Source organism: Pseudophryne corroboree, chromosome 8, assembly GCF_028390025.1.
Source record: "Pseudophryne corroboree isolate aPseCor3 chromosome 8, aPseCor3.hap2, whole genome shotgun sequence".
Classification (NCBI taxonomy): domain Eukaryota; kingdom Metazoa; phylum Chordata; class Amphibia; order Anura; family Myobatrachidae; genus Pseudophryne; species Pseudophryne corroboree.
Window position 1 is genome coordinate 184,584,253 of NC_086451.1, and position 9,068 is coordinate 184,593,320.

Here is a 9,068-nt window from a genome sequence, read left to right on the forward strand (position 1 = left end):
CCCTCCACAGCAACTCCAGCTTACTGTACAAGGTACCAGGGGCTTGTAGAAGAGAGGGGAGGCTGTAAAATGACTGTCTCTCATATTAAGGGACACGGTCAGTCTGCGCTGATGAGGTTTTTTCTCCTAGTTACAAAGCGCTGTGTGTGGGTTGGCTCCAATCTGTCTCTCTCTTGCCATTCTTGGGGGGGGGGGGAACTGTCCACACACAGGTGGGGGTAGAGTGTTTGGTGGTCACCTTTTAGCTATGTCCAGGGACACTGTCATATGTCATTCCATGTAATCAGGTTAGCACTGGTTTAGCACAGATACCAGCAAGGGAATCAGAGTGGTTTTCCTCTATCAAAACTTGGATTTCTTGATTTCTGTCATGGTTGCTAGTAAAGAATCTGCAACCCAGGTATTAAAGAGCTCTGTGGCAGTATGGCCTGTGTCTGGTACCTCCAGGACACCCTGCTATATACCGCCACAAACGTGCACTTGTGCATGTCACACAAGAAGACACAGATACCGATTCTGACACTCCAGATGGGGAGGGGGATGTGTTGCGGGGGTCCGCATCTCTTGCAAAGGGGGTGCAATTGTTGATAGAGGCTATCAGGGATGTGTTAAATATAAATTTTACCACACCTGAGCAGGTTGAGGAGGCTTTTTTCACTGAAAATAAAAAAGCCTCGCTAACCTCTGCATCAAAGGAGCTGAATGCTGTATTTGAAAAAAGCATGGGTAAACCCTGAAAAGAAGTTTCAGATCCATAAGAGGATTCTGGTGACTTTTCCTTTTCCCTGTGGAGGATAGGAAAAAATGGGAAAACCTGCCGATGGTTGACGCATCTGTATCCAGACTCTCAAGAAGGGTGGTTTTACCTGTACCGGGATCTACCGCCTTAAAGGAGCCGGCAGATAGGAATATTGATAATGTTATATTGATAACTGGAATGTGTAGTTCCATAGCAGCTGGAGGGCCACAGGTTGCTGACCCAGGACATAGACCAGGGATGGGGAACCTTTGGCCCTCCAGCTGTTGTTGAACTACACATCCCAGCATGCCCTGCAACAGTTTTAGCATGGGCAAATTGCAAAACTGTTGCAGGGCATGCTGGGATGTGTAGTTCAGCAACAGCTGGAGGGCCAAAGGTTCACCATCCCTGACCTAGACAGTGAGCTGTTGAAGTGTGCTTAGTACATTGCGTCTATATTGCATAATGTCTGAAATTATTTATAATAATTATTGAAACATTCTTTACAGATGTGGAGGTTGGAGATTACAATGCGGGAATCCGTATGGTCCTGGGCAGGATGGAACACCATGTGTGCACCCTCCTGGAGGCCATTATTGTATTAAAGAATATTTTTGAATAACTTTTTGTTGAAAAAACAGACTTTATATATTGTTTTGTAAAAGGGCAATATGTATCATATATGTAGAGATGTAGCATCACTTGAAAAGCGATAAAATGGAGAGTGATAAAGTACCAGCAAAACAATTCCTAACTGCCATTTTAAATACACAGCCTGTTACATGGCAGTTAGGAGCTGATTGTTTGGTACTTTATCACTCCGCATATATGCAAAAGTGTTTCATGTGTATATAATGTATGTCATAAATTCACAGTTTTTTCACATAAATTCATATACATTTTTTCTAAACTGAGCTGTAGGAGGAGGCATAGAGGGGAGGAGCCAGCACACCCAGTTGAAGGAATTTAAAATGCACTGGCTCCTTTGGACCCATCTATACCCCATCGTACTAATCTGTCCCCAATATCCCTTATGGATGCTAGAGAAAATAGAGAGTGTTTATGCCTTAGGGGACTTGGATGCTCATATTTCAAAAGCACGGTATTTAGTGCACTGTACATACTTTAAAGTCAATGAGCTACATTATTCCTCTCACACATTAGTTGCGTCTGCATACACAATCTTTAGTTGCGTCTGCATACACAAGTGTTCGTTTGTGTTTATAAATTATTTTTTTTAACTCTCTCCGTCTGACCATTGGTCACCATCTATTAATATTACAGTCGTCACTGACCATTTGCCAGAGCTTGTAGATCAATCCGCCGCTATTCAATCTAAAGTACTGGATTAGTGGAGCATTAGCCGCCCAGTGGTGGAGATGTGTATTACATTCTGTGTATCTAGTCGCACCTCAACGCGCCTGTCCGTGATTAAACTCGGCAACCTAAGCTATCGCCTAGGCGTCACTAAACCGCCGTCTAGGCGCAGAAACAGTCAAGATAACGGAGGACCCATCTGTAGAGTAAAATTCGCAAAACTACAGCAATAACACCACTGACACAATTCATTGCTGTCTTACATTTTGGCGCATCAGGCTCCTTCCAGCATATAGTAGGAGTCCTGGGTGGCGTTTCCCAGGCCTCATTCCCAAGGTTCCTGAGGCGCGTCCTCGATGTCTTCCTGAAAAGAACTAAGCAGTTCATATTAATACCACTGGATGTGGAGTCCCTAGCTTGGGGAAGCAACAATTCCGTGAACATGGCTTCCCACACGTTATTGGGGTAGTGGATGGTACACATGTTCAACTTGTGGCACCATCGCATAATGAAATGATCTTTAGGAATACAAAAATGTTCCATTCTTTGAATGTGATGGTGGTTTGTGGTCCATCCCTCCAGATCCTTTCCCTGAATGCCCAGTACCCAGGAAGTGCACGATTATCACGTGATTCAGCAATCGGGGATATGGCAAAAATTATCTATGTTGGAAGGGCAAGACATGTGGATCTTGGGTGAGTTTAAGCCACATCATGTAGTAAAGTTAGTCTTCTTGGTGTGTAATTTATAACTATATTTTTTTGTGTGTGTTTTTGCCAGAGATAAGGGATATCCTTGCACCCCCTGGCTCATGACTCCTTACAGCACACTTACACCAGGACCAGAATCTGCATTTAATTCTGCACTTACATCAACCAAACAGATTGTGGAGCGCACAATTGGCCTTTTAAAAGGCCATTTTCGTGTGCTCCACTGCGCTGGTGGCGACCTCATGTATTCTCCTGAAATGTTTAGTAAGATAGTGGTCCTGTGTGCAATACTGCACACTATTGCTGTAAGGAGGCATGAGGGCCTGGCCCAACACCTAATTTTGGGCACAGAGGATGAGCCGGGGGTTGGCTGTACACTGCGTGACGGCAGTGAAACACAACGCGGCTATGCCCGCAGGGACAGAATAGTGGCACAAAATTTCAGGTATGTTTGAGTAATGAACACATCAGAAAAGTGGGTTTTTTTGTGTGGGAAAAATCCATATTTGTAATTTTAGATATTTAAATATTTATCAAGTCTAAAAAAATCCTATTTTAATTACATAATTGATGGTAGATTTTAAGTTGTTAAAAGAACATTATTACTGCATTTGTACAGATGGATCCTCCATTATCTTGGCTGGCTGAGGCATTAGTCGCGATACGGCATGTGCAGCGTGCCTGGGCGCAAGGAGGCGCGCCTAGTCAAAGGGAGGCGTACAGAGCGTTTGGCGTTACCTTTGAGTGTAATACCTGCGATCATCCAGCAGATGTCGCTTTATAAAAACACCAATGCGCATGCGTGCGGTCTCCATTAATATACAATACTGAACTACAGCGTAGAAACTACTTTACTGGTGCGTCTCATTACGCTACTTTATGCTACAGTATGTCATACAGTATATAACAGTACACACTGTACAGACGCAAATAGTACAGCACATGCAAACGAACAAGTTACAGGTACAGTATGGTCTATTGATGTTAGGGATACGTGAGCATCCAAATCCCGTAGTATTAAGTATAATGGGCAGAGATAAAAGCTCCTCCCTAAATTCCTGGATGCCAAATCACTGTGCTTAGCGTCTCTGTACAGTATTTTGTATTTGAGTACTAAATAGCACGAACAGCTTGTAACGTACAGCGGCAAGTGTTATCTTTCTAAGTATAATGGGGAGAGATAAAAGATCCTCCCTAAGTTGCCAAATCACTGTGCTTAGCGTATCTGTACAGTATTTTCTATTTGAGTACTAAATAGCATGAACAGCTTGTAACATACTCTGCTGTAATGGTTACAGCAGCAAGTGTTAGCTTTATAAGTATAATGTAGAGAGATAAAAGCTCCTCCCTTGGGGGAATATTTACTAAGATTCCTATTTTTGTCGATTTCAGCCGAGATCAATCTCAGTTGAAATCGTCAGTGTACGAATGCAACTTTTTGAAACAAAACATGTAATTTACTAAACTGCCATGTTTTGTAAATTCAAGTTCACCGATATCGAAGTAATTCGTATTGCCCCACGCAATTTTTTTTCCATTTTTAACTATTTCTATACTGTACACAATGAAGCCCTGCATGGATCACACTGATCCGGCCGGTCTTCATTGTGTTAAGTCCGGCAGTGTTTTACTGTTCTCTCCTGTAAAACACTGCCGGCAATACGAATTACCCCATGCAAAATTTTTTTTCCATTTTTAACTGTTTCTGACCCTTTTACACAGAGAAGCATGCACGGATCTCACTGATCCGTACATGACTATCCAAACATGCCAGCAAAAAGCAGTTCTATTTGAAAGGTCCATATCACTGTGCTTAGCGTCTCTGTACAGTATTTTGTATTTGAGTACTAAATAGCACAAACAGCTTGTAACGTACTCTGCTCTAAAGGCTACAGCAGCAAGAGTTATCTTTCTAAGTATAATAGAGAGCGATAAAAACTCCTCCCTAAATTCCTGGATGCCAAATCACTGTGCTTAGCATCTCTGTACAGTATTTTGTTTTTGAGTACTGAATAGCATGAACAGCTTGTAATGTACAGCAACATGTGTTATCTTACTAAGTATAATGGAAAGAGATAAAAGCTCCTTCCTAAATTCCTGGATGCCAAATCACTGCTTAGCGTCTCTGTTCAGTATTTTGCATTTGAGTACTAAATAGCACAATCAGCTTGTAACGTAGTCTGCTCTAAAGGCTACAGCGGCAAGTGTAATCTTTATAAGTATAATGGGGAGAGATAATAGCTCCTCCCTAAATTCCTGGATGCCAAATAACCATGCATAGCATCTCTGTACAGTACTATTATCTATCTAGCCAGAAACCCCGCATCACGTACAAGCTGGGCGGACAACTGGAGGGGACCCGACACATGGTTGCTTGCTATTTCCCTTTGCAGTGTCACATGAAGTAGTGATTGATCTGCACCAAAAGCCAAGAGTCTCCTCTTTAATATAGTACCGGCCCCGAGTCTCTCGGACACCCAGAACCAGAGATATCAGGACACAAAGTGGACCCATTTTCCCATAGACTTTAATGGGCCAGTTAATTCAGACCCACCATGGGTTCCGACACTTGCCATGAGCCTTGTGGGGTCACAGAAATTTGGGGTTGGCATCCTCCAGTAGCTACTCATCTCCCCTTCCATTGCAACCTGATTCTGAGCAGATTGGACCCTCAGAACCGGAGATATTAAGCTTTAAGCCCATTTTAATTGAAGTGAATTTAATAGCTCACATAAACCGAAGGTCAATGGACACATTTAACACATTTGTTTGTGTCTGTACAGACTATTATTTATTATTATTATAATTTATTGGTTTCTTTTTTTGGGTCCCGACAGACAATATTTTCAACAGTGTCTCTAAACTCCGCTGGTTAATCCCCACCTCCCCTCTCCTGCTTTCCCTTTATGCTATTAAGGGACTTGGATGCTCATAATGTAAAACACGGTATTAAGCCACCACCTCCACCTACCCCCATCCCACTTCCCCCCCCCAGGGAACCTGTGCAGTTCATACAGTAGTCAGGGACGGAGGTCAGGTTACAATAAATGTGCAACACAATACTACAGTATACTGTATATGAAAATCACATAGAGGACTTCAGGCGCATTGATACTGTAGGTGTGTAAATGGTACAGTAGCAGTGATCTCTTCTCATAAAGTACAACACAGATCCCATATCCCCAATGATCTGTAGATCATCGGCGATAGAGAATCTGTGTTGTACTTTATTCTTTGTACTGTGTTGCTCGAACAGTTAATTGCGTCAGGATACACTCATTTATAGTTATTGGTATGTCTACGGGTGCTCATTACCGCTGTGTATTTTAGATAGCGGAATCAGACGATCATGCAGATGTACCCTGATTTATGTGAAACCTGTGTGCACCCTTCCATTGAATTTATTACAATGGATTACACAGAAAAAAAATAATAATAAAGTGAATGTCAGTGGGGGGTAAAAATAAATTGCCACTTTCGGAATCGAATCCGGGACTCTCAGCATAGGAGGCAGGAGCCTTCACTGCTAGCCCATGTCGCTGCATGGAAGATACACAAGTTCATGTGTAAAAGTAATGCAAGCAGCGATTCCTTCCCATTGGTGTTCGTTTATGCTGTTAGAGGACTAGGATGCTCATATCTCAAAACACAGTATTTTCCACTGCCTCCTCCTACCACCATCCCCCTTCACCCCTGTCAGCCTACACAGTTCATACAGTAGACAGGGAGGGAGGTCAGGTTACAATAAATGTGCAAAACAATACTAAAGTATACTGTATATGAAAATCACATAGAGAACTGCAGGCACGTTGATACTGTAGGTGTGTAAATGGTACAGTAGCAGTGATCCCTTCTCATAAAGTGCAACACAGATTCTCTATGGCCGATGATCTACTGTGTTGCTCTAACAGTTAATTGCGTCAGGATACACTCATTTGTATTTATTGGTATGTCTACGGGTTCTCATTACCGCTGTGTATTTTAGATAGCGGAATCAGATGCTCATGCAGATGTACCCTGATTTATGTGAAACCTCTGCGCATCCTTCCATTGAATGTATTACAATGGATTACACGGAAAAAAAATTTATAAAGTAAATGTCAGGAAAAAAAAAAAAAAGATTGGCACTTTGGGAATCGAACCCGGGACTCTCTGCATGGGAGGCAGAAGCCTTCACTGCTAGCCCACATTGCTGCATAGAAGATACACAAGTTCATTTTAAAAGTTATGCAAGCAGCGATTCCTTCCCACTGATGTTCGTTTATGCCGTTAGGGGACTCAAATGCTCATTTAGTTCACTGTACATACTTTAAACTCAATGAGCTACATTATTCCTTTCACACATTAGTTGCGTCTGCATACACAAGTGTTTTAACACGTTCACTGCATCTGTATATACTATTTTTTTTTTTTTTTTACTCTCTCCGTCTGACCATTGGTCACCATCTGAGTACAGTATGCAGTACAGGACTGTATATTAACATTACAGTTGTCACTGACCATTTGCGAGAGCTTGCACTGTAGATCAATCCACCGCTATTCGATCTAAAGTACTGGATTAGTGGAGCATTAGCCACCCAGTGTTGGAGATGTGTATTGCATGCTGAGTAACTAGTTGTGCCTCAACGCGCATGTCCATGATTAACCTCAGCAACCTAAGTTATCAACTAGGCATGACTAAACCTCCGTCTAGGCACAGAAACAGCTAAGATAATGGAGGACCCATCTGTATGTTAAATATGCCTATTTACAGCAGGTAGTTGCTGTACCTAAAGCATATTGTAATTATTTAATTTTTCTAATTAAGCAACTCATGAGTTAATGAACACCATTACTGTACAAGTAGTGTTGTGTTGCCAACATAGATCTATTTAAAAAAAAAAAAAAAGGATTTTAATACCTACCGGTAAATCCTTTTCTCTTAGTCCGTAGAGGATGCTGGGGATGCTTCAAGAACCATGGGGTATAGACGGGATCCGCAGGAGACATAGGCACACTTTAAGACTTTGATTGGGTGTGAACTGGCTCCTCCCTATATGCCCATCCTCCAGACTCCAGTTTAAGTAACTGTGCCCAGGGAGACGGACATTTCGAGGAAAGACTTTATTGTTAAACCACGGTGAGCACCTTACCAGCTCACACCTCAGTATGCCGCAGAACGTGGCATTCAATAGAACACCAGCCAACGGCATGAAGAATATGCAGCAATACGCTGACATAAAGCGTAACACAATCTGTGTGTAAACACAACCAATAACAGCTCATGCCATGGCATGAACATCATCAGCAACAGGCTGACTTAAACACAACACACCATGTGTGTAAACATACCCAATAACTGCAGAAACAGGGAGGGCGCCCAGCATCCTCTATGGACTGAGAGAAAAGGATTTACCAGTAGGTATTAAAATCCTATTTTCTCATACGTCTTAGAGGATGCTAGGAATGCTTCAAGAACTATGGGGGTTATACAAAAGCTCTAGAACGAACGGTAGAGTGCGGATAACTCTGCAGCACTGAATGACCAAACAAGAGGTCCTCCTCAGCTAGGGTATCAAACTTGTAAAACTTTGATAATGTCGATATTATCTTAAACCATAAAGCTATAACTTTAAACACTCTCTTACCATGGAGCCGCTGCGGCCGCTAGACTTAATATGCACTCTATGTACTTTGTACGCTATTTGCGTACAGAGTCCCGTACCGTGTACGGACTTAGCGTACAAACGCCGCGCTGGGGGTACAAAGTACACACGGTGCGCACACACTCTTGATATACTTTAAACTTTATTTGTAATACAAAGCAATGATATTATTACACTTTAAACCTTATGCAGCGCTGACGGTACAAAGTACCCACAGCGCATACACACCTTATCAATACACTTTTCTCTAACGTCCTAGTGGATGCTGGGGACTCCGTCAGGACCATGGGGGGATAGCGGCTCCGCAGGAGACAGGGCACATCTTAAGAAAGCTTTTAGGATCACATGGTGTGTACTGGCTCCTCCCCCTATGACCCTCCTCCAAGCCCCAGTTAGGTTTTTGTGCCCGTCCGAGCAGGGTGCAATCTAGGTGGCTCTCCTAAAGAGCTGCTTAGAAAAAGTTTTTTTAGGTTTTAAATCTCAGTGAGTCCTGCTGGCAACAGGCTCACTGCATCGAGGGACTTAGGGGAGAGATTTTCAACTCACCTGCGTGCAGGATGGATTGGAGTCTTAGGCTACTGGACATAGCTTCAGAGGGAGTCGGAACACAGGTCATCCTGGGGTTCGTCCCGGAGCCGCGCCGCCGACCCCCCTTAC